Source organism: Gorilla gorilla, chromosome 12 (genome assembly GCF_029281585.2).
Source record: "Gorilla gorilla gorilla isolate KB3781 chromosome 12, NHGRI_mGorGor1-v2.1_pri, whole genome shotgun sequence".
NCBI lineage: Eukaryota > Metazoa > Chordata > Mammalia > Primates > Hominidae > Gorilla > Gorilla gorilla.
Window position 1 is genome coordinate 77,434,101 of NC_073236.2, and position 20,608 is coordinate 77,454,708.

A 20,608-nucleotide genomic window follows, 5' to 3' on the forward strand; every position below is an offset into this window, starting at 1 on the left:
TTATGGTGCTTTAGCATTGTAGGGGCCAAGGGGAACCCATTGGCCCTTTGAAGGTTTCCCTTGGTCCTCTGAAGATTCACCAAAAAATCACTGATATGAGGCAGATTAATAGGAGAAAAGGCATGCACATTTATTTAACATGTCTACATGGGAGCTGTTAGCATGAAGATCCAAAGATACAAGGACAATTATAATTTTTATGCTTAGATTTAAAAAAGTATGGACAGCTGTATAGAAACATGATTGGACAAGAAGGTATGATCTAAATAAGTGGGAAAACCCATCAAGGCCTCTCTGTCTAGATTTTTCTTGGCCTCTGACCACTTATTCCTTCCTTCTGAGTATGAGACAGAGTCCTGTCTGGAATGGGACTCTTATGACCTACAGTCAAACAAGGTAGGTCAGGGTAATTTCTTATTTTATTTTAATTTTTAAAATAGAGATGGGGTCTTGTTATGTTGCCCAGGCTGGTCTTGAACTCCTGGCCTCAAGGAATCCTCCTACCTCAGCCTCCCAAACTGCTTGGATTATAGGTGTTAGCCACCATGCCTGGCCCAGATAATTTCTTTATGTCCAGTTTTTACATGGAAAGGTGGAGGAAATTAGAGTAATATTTAGATAATTTACATATTATCTAATTATTTTGGTGATAATTGGAGTAAATTAGAGTAATATTTTTAGGTTTTATGACTAACTCTGGGGGAAAAGGGTTCTGGTTTTGATGACCAGAACCTTGGGGAAGAGAGATTCTAGTTTCTATGGCTGGCCTCTGGGGAGAATGGGACTGAGAGACAGGAGAGCATGAGAAGGTCAGAGGAAACTTTTTGTTTCTGAGGCTGCTGCTGATACAGGAGTTAAGAAGGAATTACTTAGGTAGATAGTGAGGGTACAGGAGACCACAGTAAGGTTTTCCTTTTAATGAAAAGCAGCCCCCAAATCATTCTCTTTTCTAACGAAGAGCAACCTGTAAAATCGAGCTGCAGACATAGACAAGCTGGAAGCTTGTACAGGTGAATGCTAGCAGTCGTGCTAATAGGAAAAGGCTACCTGGGACTAGCCATGTTCAAAATGGCGGCTTCTCTTTGCCAAACCATGTGTACAGTAAGGAAAAGACAATATGGCACCAGCCAGGGAAAGACTCCATTTGCATAATAAAATAAGGGTGGGGTGACCAGCCTTCCCCTCAAGCTATGCAAACGTCACACCTGGTCCAACCAATCTGTGGGCCCTACGTAAATCAGACACCACCTCCTCAAGCCTGCCTATAAAATCTGGCTTAGTCCCCCACGGGCCGACTTTTCCCTTTTGGATGTCCCCTCTTCCTCACAAGAGAAAGAGCTGCTCTCCCTTCTCTTTCTTTTGCTTGTTAAACCTCTGCTCCTAAACTCACTCTTCGTGTGTGTCTGTGTCCTTTATCTTCTTGACGCCAGACGACAGACCCTAGGTATTTACCCCAGACAACAATGCCCCTTCACTGCTAAGGTCTTCTTCTTGGGGTATTGTTTTCTGAGTCTCAACAGCATGGCAAGTACTTTGAACTAAAAGAGCTTGGAAGGATCTCAGAAGCAAGATCTCTCTGACCTTCTCCCGTCCTCCTGTCTCCCACCCTTCTTTCTCCTCATAGAAATAAGAATTCTTCTAAGGTGAGTCATAGAAACCAGAGACCCTCTCTCCAAAAGCAAGCCATAAAACCTAGAAAGGTCACTCTCTCCCTTCTCCCATGAAGGCCTTTATTTCAGGGGAGTCTTGTCCCGCACCTGGGAAGGGTAGAGTGATGCTCCACAGAGAGGCCAAGATGAATCTGGACAGGCCTCGCTGGGTTTTCCCCCTCAGTCTATTCCTACTCGCTTGTACCTCTTTGTCCAATCACATTTCTATAAGGCAGTCCCTTCTTAATCAAACCTAAGCAAAAAATAAATGGTTTTCCCTAAGTTGTTGGGCCTTCATTTCTGAAGGCTCCTGTGTCACATAAAACTTTGATTAAATAAATTTGTTATGCTTTTTTCTTGTTAACCTGTCTTTTGTTATCAGAGTGTTGGCCATGTGCCTTATGATGGGTGAGGAAAAGTATCACACCTTTCTGCCCCTACACTGTAATAAAAAATGTTTAAAAACCCAAGTGTTGGCAAAAATATGGAGAAATTGCAACCCTCATATTGCTGGTGGAAATGTAAAATGGTGCAGCTGCTTTGGAAAATAGTTCGGCAGTTCCTCAAAAGATTAAACATAGAGTTACTATTGGATCTATCAATTCCACTCCTAGGTCCATGGCCAAAAGAATTGAAAACATATGTTCACACAAAAATTTTTACCTGAATGTTTATTAGCAATATTATTCATTATAACGAAAAAGTAAAAACAACCCAAATGTCCACCAACTGATGAATGGATAAACAAAATATGGTATACAATGGAGTATAATTCAGCAATAAAAAGAAATGAAGTATTGATGCATGCTAGAATGGATAGACCTTGACAACATTATGCAAAGTGAAAGAAGTCAGTCACAAAAGATGATCACATAATGAATAATTCAATTTATATGAAATGTCCAGAATAGGCAAATATATAGAGGCAAGAACAGATTAGCAATTGCCTAGGAATAGGCAATGGGAAAATGGAAAATGACAGTTAATTGGTATGAGGTTTCTTTTGAGGGTAATGAAAATGTTCTACAATTGGCCGGGCGCAGTGGCTCACATCTGTAATCCCAGCACTTTGGGAGGCCAAGGCAGGCAGATCATGAGGTCAGCAGTTTGAGACCAGCCTGGCCAACATGGTGAAACCCTGTCTCTACTAAAAATACAAAAATCAGCCAGGCGTGGTGGCGGGCACCTGTAATCCCAGCTACTCCGGAGACTGAGGCAGAAGAATGGCATGAACTCGGGAGGCACAGGTTGCAGACTCTGTCTAAAAAAAAAAAAAAAAAAAAAAGACAAAAAAGAAAAAGTTCTACAATTAATCCTAGTGATGGTCGCATAAATTTACCAAGAATATACCAAAAACCATTGAATTGTACACTCTAAATGAGTTAATTGTATAATATGTGAATCATATGTCAAGCTGTCATTTAAAAAAAAAAAAAACCCAAAGCCCAAAGCTATATAGCACCTTTTTTTTTTTTTTTTTTTTTTTGAGGCAGAGTCTTGCTCTGTTGCCAGGCCGGAGTGCAGTAGTGCGATCTAGGCTCACTGCAACCTCCCCCTCCCAGGTTCAAGCGATTCTCCTGCCTCAGCCTCCCGAGTAGCTGGGACTACAGGAGTGTACCACCACACCTGACTAATTTTTTGTGTGTTTTTAGTAGAGACAAGGTTTCACCATGTTGGCCAGGCTGGTCTCGAACTCCTGACCTCGTGATCTGCCTGCCTAGGCCTCCCAAAGTGCTGGGATTACAGGCATGAGCCACCATGCCCGGCCGAGATAGCAACTTTTTAATGGTTAGGAAATCCCACCACCCTTATGTTCAGAGAAAAGGCTAACTACAAAGGACCACCTCACCTGACATGTCCAAGATGAGACTTGCCTCCACTCTTCCTCAATGACACCCTTGTTTTATCAAAATGCAAGTTTGGGCTGGGCACAGTGGCTCTCGCCTGTAATCCCACCATTTTGGGAAGTCCGGGTGGGTGGATCACCTCAGGTCAGGAGTTTGAGACCAGCCTGGCCAACATGCTGAAACCCCATCCCTACTAAAAATACGAAAATCAGCTGGGCATGCTGGTGGGCGCCTGTAGTCCCAGCTACTCGGGAGGCTGAGGCAAGAGAATCACTTGAACCCAGGAGGCAGAGGTTGCAGTGAGCCAAGATGGCACCACTACACTCCAGCCTGGGTGAAAGAGCGAGATTCCATCTCAAAAAAAAAAAAAAATGCAAGTTTGTTTCCTCTTTTTTGAGACCTTTCTCATTAATGAATGTTCTTCCTATTGCACTACCCAAAGTCAAATGGTCTTCACTAATGGGTATATTTTGTCCCAGATGTTATTTAGAGGGTGCTCTTTGCAAGGATTGGTTAGATTTTGAAAACTAGATAATTAATGGAATTGTCAGTGGTCTCACCTTGGGATCATGGGTCTGAACAAATCGATGTTGAGTACTGAGTTTTGATAGTGTATGAAGCACATCATAGCTTCTGGCATGACTGGTCTGGCACAGTCAATCTGTTCTGTGAGTCAGGATATGCTTGGCAAGTTGTGGTTTCTGTTCCAGTTCTCAACTGTCAGCATTTAGACTAGTACCTGGTTCACGGCAGGTGCTCAATACGTATTTACTTAAAGAATAATAAATTGGCCGGGTGTGGTGGCTCATGTTTGTAATCCCAGCACTTTGGGAGACTGAGATGGGCAGATCACTTGAGGCCAGGAGTTCGAGACCAGCCTGGCCAACATGGTGAAACCCCATCTCTACTAGAAATACAAAAAATTAGCTGGGCATGGTGGCGGGGGCCTGTAATCCCACCTACTCGAGAGGCTGAGGCAGGAGAATTGCTTGAACCCAGAAGGCAGAGGTTGCAGTGAGCCAAGTTTGTGCCATTGTACTCCAGCCTGGGCAACAAGAGCAAAACTCTGTCTCAAATTAAAAAAAAAAAAAAAATCAATATATAGTTGGCAGCAGACCAAAAATAGTTCACCTTCTTTGTTAGTTACAGTTTGGCAAAATCTATATGAAAATACAGGCACACATACCTTTGACCTAGCAATTCCACTTCTGGGAATTAATTCCACAGAAATTTGCATATTGCAAAGAACCACCTGATAAGGTTACTCACTGCAATATTGTTTGCAATCACAAAAGAACAGAAGTCTTAGAAATCTCCATTAGTAACAGACTGCTTAATTCAACCGTGGTGCACACATACAATGGAATAAGATGCAGGTGTAAAAAGAATGAGCAAGTTCTCATGATACAGAAGATCTCCAAGATACATTCACTCAGTTTCAACCATAACTGCTTTGTTCCTCATAGCAAGTTCCTTCCGCTCCACGTGGAGGGTTTGAAGGCTTTGAAGGTTCAAATCCAGATATCTGGATTCAAAGCAGAGGAAACCTGGCTCACTCTCTCACTTTCTTCAGGCCTTGGCAAATCTTTCACTGACCACTATAGGAGAATAAAAATAATTTTTTCTTCAACCCTCATAGGTTTTTGATTGGAAAAGACCCTTGTAGCAAAAGACGAGATAAAAACAAACTGAAGTTTAACATGTATATTTAATGTATACATGGAACACACCCAGAGAATGAGTAGTTCTCAAAAAGGTGGCTTTGAATTCTAGCTTATGTGGCATTATCAACAAAGAACAATGAATATTTAGAGAAGTGACAAGGCAAAGGAAAAGGATTTTGAGTCTCTAGGGGCAGCAACTTGTGAGAAAGCCAATAAATGGCAGATACAGCCTGGCTAGTAAGGCCTGTTCATGTGGCTTCCTCTGGTGACATCTCCAGGCTGATAAGGGTCCAAAGTTAGACCTTCAGTGCTAATCTTTGTTTTCCCTAGAAGAAGGGTAGCAGGGTAGGATACCTTTTGCCTTTGTAAATCTATGTCCTGCTTTTAGGCAAATAGAAGGAGGGCAGAGAGCTTTCCTGCATCTGCTTCTTCTTAATTGTCTTTAGCTCAAAAATCCTTCATATTTTGGGGTGGCATATTCTGGTCTCCCACACCACCCTATCATAAAATATCCACATCCCATTCACCACCACCCTCGCCACACACACATGTATGCATACACACACATCTATCCCCTTACCCTGTTTTGCTCCATAGCACTTACCACTTATCACTATATATCACTTGTTTATTTATATCCCACAAAAACGTAAGCGTGGCCAGCTCAGTGGCTCACACTTGTAATGCTAGCACTTTGGGAGGGCAAGAAGGGAGGATTGCTTGAGCCCAGGAGTTTGAGACCAGCCTGGGCAACATGGTGAGACCCCGTCTCTACAGAAAATTTAAAAACTGGCTGGGGGTAGTGGTGGGTGCCTGTAGTCCCACCTACTTGGAAGGCTGAGGCAGAAGGATCACTTGAGCCCAGGAGGTCGAGGCTGAAGCAAGCAGTGTTCACATCACTGCACTCCAGCCTGGGTGACAGAGCAAGACCTTGTCTTGGAAAAAAAAAAAAATTAAAAAAATGTAAGCTCCAGGAGGGCAAGAAATGTATTTGTTTTGTTCACTACTAAATTCCAAATGCCTAAAAGAGTGCTTGACACATAGTAGGTGCTCGGTAAGTGTTTCCTGAACAAATGAAAACAGTAAATGAAAAAAGCCAGAGGCATTTGAGCCCAGCCTCAAAATACTGGGCTGACTATCCTTATAAATGCTTCTATGTGCATGAAATGTCTTTAAAAGGTTACAGAAGAAACAGGTCATGCTGGTTGCCTGTCGGAAGGTGAACTTGGTGGCTGGGAGACAGAATAGAAGGGAGGCTTTTCATTATACAGTATTCTATTTGTAGATTATTATGCAAAAAATATAACTTAAAGTAAAAAGGAAAGCTTCTGTATCATTCCTTTTTCATATCTCCATAGTATGCTGTCCTGTGGATGTACTAGAAGTCATTTCATCAATCCTATTTTAATGGGCAAGTTAGTTATTTCCAAACTTTTGCTATTGCAAATAAAGTAGTCTGGATATTTACTTTTCACGTCATAATAAATAGGACGCTGAGGTCTTTTTATAACCCCTTAACTTTGGTTATAAATCTTTGCAGTTGAAAATGTAACCAACATCCCCAAGTAAACAAAAGTTTACTGCAGTTAAGTCCATTTGCATTTGGTAGCTGGGAGTGGGGCAGCCTCAGGAAGCAGAGGCTCCTGGGAAAGGGATAATTTAATTAGCATTCTTGCAATCTCATTGGTAAACTCACCCAATCCCTAAGCCTGTATCCTGATAATTTATCAGGATAGGGCTGTCTTACAAAGGAGGGCAAAAAAACAAAACAACAAACTTCTAACCAAGATGTGACTCACACCTGTAATCCCAGCACTTTGGGAGACCAAGGCAGGTGGATCGCTTGAGCCCGGGAGTTCAAGACCAGCCTGAGCAACATGGCGAAACCCCATCTCTACTAAAATACAAAAAATGAGCCAGGCATGGTGGCACACACCTGTAGTCCCAGCTACCCAGGAGGCTGAGAAGGGAAAATCACCTAAGCCCAGAAAGTTGAGGCTGCAGTGAGCTGTGATTGCACCACTGCAATCTAGCCTGGGCAAGGGGAGTGAGACCCTGTCTCAAAGACAAACAAACAAACAAAAAGTGAAGACAGTTCAGTATTCTGAATTCATACAATGGAAAAGATCTGAACTGAAGATTGAGAATCCTGGGTCTGCTACCGAGAAGCAGGGTGACCTTGAGGAAATCACTTCTCTTCTCTGGGCCTCCATCACCAGGTCTGTGAAATGCAGCCTTTGTCTCCCTCCCTCTCACTGGAGACTCAAACACTATGTTGGGTGACTTGAGGCAGCTGCTGAATGGTAAGAGATCTGCCAGGGCTGTCACTTTGTGGTGATTCTGTAGGTAAATAGGGCACTGTGTTGGAAGAGAAAAACAAACAGAGAAGCAGCTGCCTTCTTTTCCAGAAATGACACCAATAGCCTGCAACTACTCAGGCTGATGGGCATGCAGCAGCCCGATGACTTCAGAGATGCGGGGGCAGGGAGCAGAGCATCTGAAACAGGGACATCAGGACCCAGTGACTGCTCTGGTATGACTCAGGGAGGCTGTCAGGGTTGAGCTCTCTGCCAGGGACCCAGAGTGTCCCAGGAGGCCATCTCTTCTGAAGAATCTGACAAGGCCCAGGCTTCTGGGAATGACTCTGCCCTGTTCTCCTGCCTAACCTGAAAACAGACTCTGGGGAGAAAGAAGCTGATTGACACAATTTCATTGCCCTCAACACTTGCAAGTGCAAACAGAGGCCACATACATTCTTATTCTTTGGATCTGTAATCAGATCCTCATTTGGTAAAAAAAAATATGAAGTTGCGGCCAGGCCTAACACTTTTGGAGGCTGAGGTGAGTGGATCACCTGAGGTCAGGAGTTCGAGACCAGCCTGACCAACATGGAGAAACCCTCGTCTCTACTAAAAACACAAAAATTAAGTGGCATGGTGGCAGGCGCCTGTAATTCCAGCTACTCGGGAGGCTGAGGCAGGAGAATTGCTTGAACCCAGGAGGGGAGGTTGCAGTGAGCCGAGATCACACCACTGCACTCCAGCGAGACTCCGTCTCAAAAAAAAAAAAAAAAAAAAAAAAGAAGTTGCAGGAATTGCATTCAACCTCTTCAAGTTATGAATTTAATGAGAATAATTTTCTTGCTTATTTTTACAGTTTCATCAGCATTAAAATCTCATTAAAAAAGAATCTTGGCTGGGCATTGTGACTCACACCTGTAATCCCAACACTTTAGGAGGCTGTGATGACAGCTCACTGCACTCCAGCCTGGGCAGCAGCAGAATCACTTGAGGCCAGGAGCTGAAGACCAGACTGGGCAACATAGCTGGATCTCATCTCTACAAAAGATAAAAAATTAGCCATGTGAGGTGTATGCACTTGTAGTCTTAGCTTGGGAGGCTGAGGCAGGAGATTTGCTTGAGCCCGGGAGTTCCAGGCTGCAGTGAGCTATGATAATGCCACTGTACCCTAGCCTGGGCAATAGAGCAAGACCCTGGCTCAAAAATGGAAGGAAGGAAGGAAGGGAGGGAGGCAGGGAGGGAGGGAGGGAGGGAAGGAGGGAAGGGAAAAGAAAAAGAGTTTGTGAAGTTCTCTTGCTTACAAATTTTATGAGAGACCTCAACAGAAAACTGTTCATTTTCAGTGTTGCCAGTTTTAAAAAATTTAAGCTGATGCCCTTCTGAATACTTTTCCTTTTTTGGCTTTTTTTTTTTTTTGAGCTCCACTGTCATATTTTCTAAATTGATCCCAACTCAACTTGTATTCATTCCTAGTGATCTAAGAGTTTACAAAATAAAGTTGTTTTTCTTCTAAAACATTCAACTTTTTTTTTTTGAGACAGTGTCTTGCTCTGTTGCCCAGGCTGGAGTGCAGTGGTATGATCACAGTTCACTGCACCCCATCCTGGGCAACAGTAGCCTCGACCTCCCAAACTTAAGCAATCTTCCCACCTAAGCCTTCCAAGTAGCTGGGACTACAGGTGCTCACTACCATGCCCAGCTAATTTTTTGAGCTCTCTCTGTGGCTCTTTCCCCAGCTCCACCAGGGGTCTCACTATGTTGCCCAGGCTGGTCTCAAACTCCTGGGCTCAAGTGATCCTCTCACCTTAGCCTCCCAAGGTGCTGGGATTACAGGCATGAGCCACCACGCCTGTCCAAATTATTAATATTACAAAGCAAAATACAAAAATTTAATTAGTAAATTTAAAAAATAAAGTTATTTAAGTAAGGCTAAATTTTTTTATACTTGATAATTAAATCTTATTCAATATTATTATAAAAATAAAACTTCAGCCAGGCACAGTGGCTCACGCGTGTAATCCCAAAACTTTGGGAGGCCAAGGCTGGTAGATCATGAGGTCAAGAGATTGAGACCATCCTGGCCAACATGGTGAAACCCCATCTGTACTAAAAATACAAAAATTAGCTGGGTGTGGTGGTGCATACCTGTAGTTCTAGCTACTCGGGAGGCTGAGGCAGGAGAATCACTTGAACCAGGGAAGCAGAGGTTGCAGTGAGCCAAGATCGTGCCACTGCACTCCAGTCTGGCAACAGAGCGAGACTCCATCTCAAAATTAATAAATAAAACTTCACAATTCTGGGTTTTAATGTCTGCTTAATAAGCAAAGCAAAGAATCTGTATCATGCTTCAAATATCTTACAACTACATGTATATAAATGTAAGACAAATATGAATTCTTTTTTTTTTCCTTTTTTTAAGACAGGGTCTCACTCTGTCACTCAGGCTGGAGTACAGTGGTGCGATCATGGCTCTCCAACTCCCAGGCTCAAGCGATTCTCCCACCTCAGGTTCCCAAGTAGCTGGGACCACAGGTGCACACCATCACACCTGGCTAATTTTTTGTATTTTTGGTAGAGACAGGGTTTCACCATGTTGCCCAGGCTGGTCTTGAACTCCTGAGCTCAAGCAATTCACCCACCTTGGCCTCCCAAAGTGCTAGAATTACACATGTGAGCCACTGTGCCTCACCGAAAAATATCAATTCTTCAGCCTGGCAAAATGTTCCTCAGGCACTGTGGTATATTGTTACATAATGGTCCCCAACACGTCTTACCTCCCTGCATCCAGCCCCTTTGCAATATAATTTCTGCCATGTTTCTCATGGAGACATAGAATCTATATCCTTCCAACCCCTGGATCTGGGCATCCCTTAAGGCTTCATTTGCTCCATAGACTGAGACAGAAGTAACATGGTGCAACTCCCACAGCTAGGCCTTAATTACATTACACATTTCTGCCATTATGTGAAAATGCCCAGTCCTTTCCTAAAGGACGAAAGGCTATTTGAAGGAGAACTAGGGCACCCCAGCCAATAGCCAGCGTAAATATCAAGCACATAAACAAAGCCATCTGGGAACATCCAGTGCCAGATGAGCTGCTGGCTGACTGCAGCTGTATAAGTGATCCAAAAGGAGATCAGCAGAAAAATTGCCCAGCTGAGCCCAACCTAGAATTATGAGCAAATAAATTTTTGTCGTTTTAAGCCACCCAGTTTCGGTGTGGTTTGTTATGCAGGAATAGATAACTGACACAGCCACCACGTGCGACTCCTGTAAACACTAAGCTAATTTGTGAATGCCTCCAGAGTCACGGATTAGGACAAATTAAGAAAAAAATAGGCCCTTGGCACTATTGAGAAATAATATTTGGTTATGTCAGGACCTCTTGAATTCATGCTCTCTGAGAGAAGGGACACACATATGAGGCAATTACATTCCTTCTCCCTCCAAAGCAGTGTCTGTCTCCAGTGTCAGCAGGGGCACAACCTGTAGACCTTCACAGTGTTTGGGCTCAGCAGCCTTTTGTTTTGAGAACATAGGAGGGAAATGTGGAGACTGAGTGTGTTCATCTTACGCATCGGTGCTCACGATTACGGGTCACACTATGCCAGTGATATGTCCAGGATCCCAGGTGACAAAGGCTCCCATGTGGTCTTCAATAAATTTAATTTTTGTGTTTGTGACACGCAAGGCCCTCCAAAGCGTAGAGGGTCTCTTGCCTGGTCTAAGGACAATATTGCACTGGCCCCAGGTTCCCGGAAATGATTGAGGCCTTGCTTGGGGATTTGTCTATGAACAGTGACTAAGGAAAAGCACTAATGGCTATTCAAACTTGATGTCTATCTCTCTCTTTTTTTTTTTTTTTTTTTTGAGATGCAGTCTCATTCTGTCATGACCAAGCTGGAGTCCAGTGGCGCTATCTTGGCTCACCACAACCTCTGCCTCCCAGGTTTAAGAGATTCTCCTACCTCACCCTCCTGAGTAGCTGGGATTACAGGCGCACGCCACCATGCCCGGCCAATTTTTATATTTTTAGTAGAGATGGGGTTTCGCCATGTTAGTCAGGCTGGTCTCGAACTCCTGACTTCATGATCTGCCCACCTCGGCCTCCCAAAGTGCTGGGATTACAGGCGTGAGACACCACACCCAGCCGATGCCTATCTCTTGACACACCAATCCAGATTTAGAGAAGATATCCTATAGAAACAAAAGGACTAATAGAGAAGGGTACATAAAAATGTCTGTCACAAGCATCGCTTAATGTAGCAAAAAGTGAAAAACAACATATACATCATTAACGGGGGATGGTTTTGTGAATTGTGATCTATTCATATTAGCACATGTTATACAACCATTGAAAAGGTTGTTATATTTATGTTTAGTGACTTGGAGAGATTTCTTTATTGAACATTTACTGAGCATCATCTATGAACCTAGTACTGTTTAAGTGCTAGGGATATAGCAGGGAATAAGACAAGGTTTTTTGCTCATGCATTTCACATCTTAGTGGAGGAAGACAGGCCAAAAACAAATAAATAAGTATATAGTATCAGCTGGTGAGAAATGCTATGAAGAATAATGGCGGTGGGTTGGGGGATGGAGCCCGGAAGGAAGTGAGGGAAGGAACATTGTGGCCATCAGGAGGACGGGCATTCCAGACTGAGTGCCAAGGCCCTGATTTGGGAATGTGCTTAGTGTGATCTAGTAGCATCAAGGAGGCCAGGGTAGCAGGAGATGGGGATGGGAGGGAAGGTCAGAGAGGAGAGCAGGGATGTGGGGGGGTGGGGGATGTATATGCATGGTGTAGACCACGTAGGGCCTGGCAGCTCCTGGTGAAGACTTTGGTTTTGGTTTTTTTTGGTTTTTTACTGTTGGGGTCTCACTATGTTGCTCAGGCTGCATTTGAACTCCTGGACTCAAGCAGTCCTCCTGCCTCAGCCTCCCGAGTGACAGACAATGAGTGCACTCCCCCCACCTGGCTAAGACAGGTTTTTACTCTGAGTAGAATGGAAACCAGTTAAGATTTCTAAGCTGAGGAGCAACGTGATCTGACAGATTTCAAAGGGTTCCTCTGGCTGCTGTGAGGGGAATGGACTGAAGGGACAAGGGTGGAAGCAGAGAGGGGTGTAGAGGCTGCTGTAGCTAAGTGAGAGAGACAGGATTGGGCTTGCACCAAGTGGAAGCCACAAGATGGGGGGATGCAGTCTGATTCCGGATGGATTTTGAAGGTGGAGCCTGCAGGACGTCCTAATGGAACTGGATGTGGGGCGTCAGCAAGAAGCCAGACGGCCATTTAATAGTGTTAATGACTAAGGCTAGTTTCAGAGGAAAGAGAGTATAGCCCAATACCATTTTTGCTCAAATAAACATCAAATAAGACACACTCCCTGTGCACGGATCTTTGTGTATACTAATACGAGTCTATTAGTTGGCTAGGGCTGCCATCACAAAATACCACAGACTGGGTGGCTTCAGCAACAGAGATTTATTTTCTCAGTTCTGGAGGCCAGAAGTCCAAGATCAAAATGCTGTCAGGGCTGCTTTCTGGTGAGGCCTTTCTTCCTGTCCTGTAGACAGCTGCCTTCTCCTATGTCCTCATATGGCCCCTTCTTTCTGCTTGCTTAGGAGAGAAGTGGGAGCTCTCTCGTGTCTCTTTCTCTTCTTATAAGGACAGCCGTCCTTTTGGCTTTAGGCTGCACCCTTGTGACCTCACTCAATCTTAATTAGCTCCTTGTAGGCCCTGCCTCCAAATAAAGTCGAATTAGGGGTTTAGGGCTTCGCCGTATGAATCTGGAGGGACACAATTCAGTCCATAACAATGAATACAGAGAAAGCTGCAGAAGGAGATCCACAAGCCATTGCACTCCAGCCTGGGTGACAGAGAAAGACTCTGTTTCAAGAAAAAAAAAAAAAAAGAAACCAACTTTCTAGGAAAAGGATCCAGAACATACCATGGTGAAGAGAGTTTCTTTCCTAAACTCCCCTTTCTGCCTAAAAGCAGAGCCTCCCAAAAGAATGCAACCATCATAGATCCCCTTCCCAGAGGTTTCCCAACCATGGAAGAGTGACTCCCTTCACCAGAGGAGAAGCCACAAGGCTATAAAAACTCTCCTAAATAGACATGGTCACAAAACTATCATATCTCCCTCATATCTATTTGCCTTAGGGCCCATTTATCTTTTCTAGAAGTCATTGGTTTTCCAGTCTCCTTTCTCTCCATCCCCTTCTCCTATTAAGAGTGTATATTGTGTCATAAAATGTCAGAGCTACTGCCAAAAGACAAAGGTCTTTCATCTGAGAGCCTGTGAAAAAGATATATAAGCCCCCAATTCTAATCACCTCTTTGAGCCACATTTTTCTGTGAATTCCCATGTATGTATGTGAGTAAAATTCTGTTTTTGTTTTGCCAATCTGTCTTTTGTCAGTTTAATTCACAGGCCTCCAACACTGAACCTAAGAGAGTGGGGAGAAAGTGTTTCCTTTCTCACAGCTGTCACCTCCTCAGAGGGGTTTTTCCCTGGGTATTCTATCTCAACTGGGCCTCTTTCTCCTTTTTGTTTCCCACAGCATTTACCATACCTTATTCTGACTTTATTTGTCTGTTTACTAGGTTTTGGTCTGCCTTTCAGTAGAATGTAAGCTGCATGGAGACGTATAATACAAATTCATTAACTACTCAGTGAATGACTGGATGAGGAAATCCGTCATCCTTGGCTCAGGTATTTATTGGTGAGTCTACAAGCGGCAGCTCAGTTCAGCACTCACTCATTGAGAACTTATTAGGTGTCACGATGGTGCTCGGCGTTAGGAACACACAGAGACCCACTCCCTGTCCTCGAGGAGCTTACAGGAAAACAAGCAGCTATGCTGGGCCCTGGGAGAGGCAGGTATGAGCAGGAGAACCTTACTCTTCCCTCAAGAAGTTTACTGGTATAGGAGGCAGGGAAGAGAAAAAGGAAAACACGTAATAAGGAGCTTGGAAACAAACATGACTCCAAGTACAGTTATTTAGTACACAAATAAAACAGAGATGGTTAAACTATTCTCTAGGCCTTTGTTTAGGGAATAATTCACATCATTCTAATTACAGGGTTGTGAGAATAACAACAGTGTTGGATGGAGCTCATGGTATTTCTGCTTCATTTAGACAAATCTGCCTAAGGAGAGCCCATCTCCTACACACACAGACCTGCTGACAGGCATCGCTGGTTTCTCTTGGAAGCTTTCCAAGTGGCAAGCCTGGCACCTAGGATAGTCTTGGAGCCTCTAAAAAGCCTTTCAGGGCTGCCTCCCTACCTCAGTCAGGGCCCCATTAGCTATAAAGGCCAAAGATATACTGAAATTACCCCACCCCTCAAACAGCACATAAATAAAAGGGAGAATTTATTGAAATTATTTCAATGCACAGGAACCCAAGAGAAACTGAATAACTAGGCCAGGCCTAGTGTTCTCAGAAAATGTTCTCATTTCTTCAGATTCCTGAGTTTAAATTTCCATATTCCCCTATCCTCTCCTCAGGTCAGGTGTCCGTGCTGCGGTACAATCATCCCACCCCTGTAAAAACAAGGCCCCCTAGGCCAGAGGAGATAACTCCAAAAGACAACCAGATGGGTGGAGTGATCAACCTTTGTGGTTTGTCTGGGACTGAGGGATTTCATAGGGAGCATGGCTTTTAGAGCTAAAACCAGGAACGTTCCAGACAAACCTGGAAAAGTTAGTAATAAGTTCAGCCAACATCACATCCGTTTCATGCCCATACATCATTAATTTTTTTTTTTTTTTTTTTTGAGATGGAGTCTCGCTCTGTTGCCAGGCTGGAGTGCAGTGGTGCAATCTTGGCTCACTGCAGCCTCTGCCTCCCGGATTCAAGTGATTCTCCTGCCTCAGCCTCCCGAGTAGCTGGGACTACAGGCACGCGCCACCATGCCCAGCTAATTTTTGTATTTTTAGTAGAGATGGGGTTTCACCGTGTTGGCCAGGATAGTCTCAATCTCTTGACCTCATGATCCACCCACCTCAGCCTCCCAAAGTGCTGGGATTACAGGCGTGAGCCACCGCGCCTGGCCCCCTTCATCATTAATTTTAAGCAACACATTTCTTCATATTTAACATCACTGAAACCAGGATGTGTCTTAAAATGAGTGGCATCCTGCAATGCGAAGCTGAGTTCTTCCGGAAATGATGCACAGCTGCCAGTCACTTCTAGGTCACCACCAACCTGAGACCACGTTAAATTAATTTTCAGCTTGACTTTTTCAGACCACACTGACAGCATGAATTCAGACCTCAAATCTGCATGAGCACAGGCTCGTGGTTCAAATTGTCAGGAGAGAATTGTTGTTCCTCCCTCCACAGTGTCAGGATTGAGACGTGCGCATTTCCAGCCTGCCACTCCTGTGGGAAGACTTATTTTCTTACAGCATCCCAGCTTTTAAGTGGTGTCTCCATATTTGTTTTTTTTTTTTTCTTGCATAAAATAACAGTGCAGCTTACAGTGGATGGTGTCTCTGGTTGGATGAAATACGGGTAATCCTCAACCCCCACCAGCCGCTAGTGCTGGAGGGAGGCTCACTTCTGTGGAACCCTGGCTTCTCTGGGTGGGAAGAGAATGCTGTCCCGGGTACCTAGGGCTGGATCCTGAGGATATAGAAAGAGTTCTCTCTTGGCCCTGATGAGCTTTTTCTCTGAGCTCACTGGCTTGCAGAGCCTGGCAGCCCATTTGAAAAAGTTCTTCTTCACCAGTGTCTCTAGACATATCAGTGTTTAGATAGCCTTCCTTCCCCACAAACACAAAGCTCATTTGTTTGAAATGTTGCAAAACTCCTCCTAACCACTGCCACATGTAGAAAACCCATGGAAGCAGAATTGTAGGAGAATAAGAAGGAGAGGCAGTGTTTCAACTTGAAAACTGGTAGACATGCTTTTTTTTTTTTTTTTTTTTTTGAGACGGAGTCTTGCTCTGTCACCCAGGCTGGAGTGCAGTGGCGTGATCTCAGCTCACAGCAACCCTCTGCCTTTCGAGTTCAAGAGATTCTCCTGCCTCAGCCTCCTAGGTAGCTAGGATTACAGGTGTACACCAATACCCCCGGCTAACTTTTTTGTATTTTTAGTGGAGATGGGGTTTCACCATGTTGGCCAGGCTGGTCTCGAACTCCTGGTCTCAGGTGATCCACCTGCCTCAGCCTCCCAAAGTGCTTGAGCCACCACGCCCCGCCTGGTAGACATGCTTTCTAACCCCCAGGTTTTCTTTCCTTCCCCCAGGGTGCTCAGCATTTCCTGGATATGTGATACCCCATCCCTATCCTCAGCTCATTCAGTTGACCTTTCCCCAGTCCCCCACCCAAAGCCACTCACCCTCAGGCTGGCTCACCTGTCCTCAGAGCCCATCGTTTGTCTTTCTGTGTTGGGGCTCAGGACACACCACCCCAAAATATTACTGTAGAAGACCCAAATATGCCACCCCAAAATACACTTCATTGGTATATTTTGAGCTGGTTATTCTGAGAAACTGCAGACAGGGGTAGCTCTGAAAAGCTTTCTTTTTATTAAAAAAAAAAAAACACATCTATAAAGGAAGTTTACCTTAGTAAAAGTATCTGTATTAGGAAGAAGGCTGCTTAGACAAGCTTTATTACCTGAGAGACTTTTCATCTGTGTAAGGTAACCCCCAGAAGCCCCAAGCCCCTCTTCCTTTCTGTAGCTCAGGATGCTATATAACCTCCAGTCATTTGGCCCTTCTGTGACTCTCCTGTTTCTGTGGGTCTCCCATGTGTATGCATGGAATTAAACATGTTTTTCCCCCTGTTAATCTGTCTAATGTCAATGTAATTAGTAGCCTAGCCAACGAACCAGAAGGATAGAGGAAAGCCATTTTTCCTCTCCAATACCTGGTATCATTTCCCAGCTTCCTGAATGCCAAGGTCTGAATGTTTGTGTTCCCCCAAAATTCCTCCTCTCTGGTTAACATCCTAACCCCTAAGGTAATGGTGTTAGGAGGTAGGTCGGGGGGGCCTTTGGGGGGTGATTAGGTTGTGAGGGCTGTGCCCTCATGAGTGGGATTAGAGCCTTTGTAGAAAAAGCCCAGGGAGCTGCCTTGCTCCTGTAAACCAAAAATAAAATTCTAAGCCCTGCACCATCTGCACAGACCCCTCCTCTTGGCAAGGGCATTCCAAAGCTAACCTGAAAAACTAGTTCAGGCCATGATGGGAAGGAGGGGTCAGACTGCCTCCCTATACCCTCCTCCTTTTTGGAATTACTGATAGAAGAGACTCTTTAAGTCTGATAAGAAACATTTACAATCTATTCTCTCTGAAGCCCACTACCTAGAGGCTTCACCTGCATGATAAAACCTTGCCTCTACAACCCCTTATCTTATCCCAGGCATTCCTAAGTCTTTAGACAATAACTTAACTCTTTCAACCAATCGCTAATCAGAAAAATTTTTGAATCTACCTATGAGCTGGAAGTCCCCCACTCCTTCCTGTTGTCCTACCTTTCTGGACCAAACCAATGTACATTGATGTGTATTTGATTGATGTCTCATTGATATGGTTAGGCTCTGTGTCCCCACCTAAATCTCATCTTGAAGTGTAATTCCCATAATCCCCACATGTCAAGGGAGAAACCAGGTGGAGGTAATTGAATCATGGGGATAGTTCCCTCCATGCTGTTCTTGTGATAGTGAGTGAGTTCTCATGAGATCTGATGGTTTTATAAGGGACTCTTCCCCCTCCGCTCGACACTTCTCCTTCCTGCTGCCTTGTGAAGAAGGTGCCTTGCTTCACCTTCTGCCATGATTATAAGTTTCCTGAGGCCTCCCCAGCCATGCTGAACTGTGAGTCAATTAAACCTCTTTCCTTTATAAATTACCTGGTCTCAAGCCTTTCTTTATAGCAGTATGAAAAAGGACTAATACACTAATGTTTTCCTAAAATGTATAAAACCAAACTGTGCCCTGACCACCTTGGGCGCATGTTCTCAGGCCCTCCTGAGGGCTGTGTCATGGGCCATGGGTCACTCATATTTAGCTCGGAATAAATCTCTTCAAATATTTTACAGAATTGGACTCTTTTCATCGACACTCCTTCTACCAAGTTAGGACACATTGAGACGGCGCCATCTATGAACCAGGAAGCAGACCTTCAACAGACACTGAATCTGCCAGAACTTTCATCTTGGGATTTCCCAGCCTCTACAACTATGAGAAATACATTTCTGTTGTTTATAAGCTGCCCAGTGTATGGTATTTTGTTACAGCAGCGTGAATGAACTACTTCCAGCCCAGGGCAGGGACTGTGTCCCCCTGCTGTGTTCAAAGGCAGGGCTCAAACCCAAGGCCAGCCACAGTGAAGCCCCGGGTGGGTGTAGAGGCCTTTTGCCCTGGGGGGAAATTGGCACACCTTATACTCTGCAACGACCTTCCCAGCTCTGCCAGACCACCCGGGCTAAGGAAAGGGAAGGCAGGACAGGTATGCAAACTCCAGGCTCACAAAGAATTCTGAGGTTTTGTGAGCACTAAGAATCCAGTTTACGCAAAAAGAGTTTACTTTGTCTAGTTTAACCTAAACCATAAGAGTGGAAGGTACTGATAAAGTGGGACTAGGAGTCTGGTTTTGGTGAAAGAGCCCTGGATTTAGATTCAGAGATTAGTATCCAAACTCTGCATTTCTGGGTGCATGACTTTGGCAAGCTGCTCCAACATTTTAGACCTCATTTCCCCCCATTTATAAAAGGAAAGTTATTATTCCCATTTTGGGGTTGTGCAAGGATTAAATGGGATAATGTACGCTTTAAAACATGCTTTGTAGACACTAAAGCATTACACAAATACTTAGCCCTGGGAGGGGAGATAAAAGGGTATTCTGCTTAGTGCAATGCTTTTAAATGTGCAGGTTATGAGCTATCAGCAGGTTATGAGCTATCAGCTGGTCATGAAAAATATTTAGTGAGTGTAAGGGAAGAATAAAATATTTCCTTCTATTCTTCTATGTTCTCAGCTCAAGTTGCTGTTACAAAAGATATACTAGCAAGAGAACGGCAAACAGAAGTTTATTAATATGCAGATCTTATATACAAATGGGAGAAACTCAGGGAAGAGTAGTGGCTAAAACTTGAGCTAAAATACACTCTTTAGCTAACAAAGGCAGAAGGATGTGGGCAAGGCAAGTTATGGGAAGGTGACCAGGAAAAGTACAGTAAACAAGCGTAAGGTTTGCTGTGCAGATTTAAGTCAGTGCTTTCTCCACTGATAAAAGTCTTGTGATTTAGAGTCTTCTTTTTCTTCCTGGTGCAGAGAGGGAGACGTCCTTACAAATGGGGAGTTACTTTAGAAATGTAAATTTCCCTAACCAAAGGGCAACTTATACTGGTTTTGGAGCCTCTCCTGTGTCTGCTATTCCTCAAAATCATCAGCTTAGGGCTAGGCACGGTGGCTGACACCTGTAATTCCAGCACTTTGGGAGGCCAAGGCAAGAAGATCGCTTGAGTCCAAGAGTGTGAGATCAACCTGGGCAACATAACAAGGGCTCATCTCTACAGAAAAATAGAAGAAATATGCAGTAGCATGCACTTGTAGTCCCAGCTACTCAGAAGGGTGAGGCAGGAGGATCACTTGAGCCCAGGAATTTGACGCTGCAGTGAGCTATGATTGCATCACTGCACTCCAGCTTGGGTGACAGAGCAAGACCCTTTCAAGAAAAAAAAAAAAAAAAAAAAGGCTCAAGCTCAAATAATCCTTATGCCAAAATGGCATATTTGTTGGGGGAGGTGAGGGAGTTCAGGGAGTGCCACCCCCAGAATATGATGCCTTGGTGTGCTGATTAGACTGAACTGAGGGTACATGGTGAATAGAGGAACAGAAAAACAGGCAGAGGCTTTCTCTGAGTTCCCCTTACCTAAAGACCATCCTCCAAAGGGAACTCAATGGTCCTGAATCCCAGGAATTCCCTTCCCCACGAATCTCATCCACCAGGGAAGATTAACTGGGATCACACAAGAGAGCCTGGGTGTCACATCCAGACAGAAACCACTTATTCTCCTAAGGGCTGCTCCAGCCAACTTTCGTTACCCGGGAGACTTTTTTTTTTTGAGACGGAGTTTCACTCTGTCACCCAGGCTGGAGTGGAGTGGTGTGATCTCGGCTCACTGCA

At 44.3% G+C, this 20,608-nt stretch overlaps 1 long non-coding RNA gene across 1 annotated transcript; it reads left to right on the forward strand.

The window, feature by feature from the left end:
• Nucleotides 1-133: 133 nt before the first annotated feature.
• Nucleotides 134-18,656, forward strand: LOC129531618 (uncharacterized). The gene is made up of 3 exons (XR_008676902.1): nt 134-396; nt 14,071-14,189; nt 18,519-18,656. It is a non-coding gene; the product is annotated as an uncharacterized lncRNA (long non-coding RNA).
• The last annotated feature ends 1,952 nt before the right edge of the window (nt 18,657-20,608 follow it).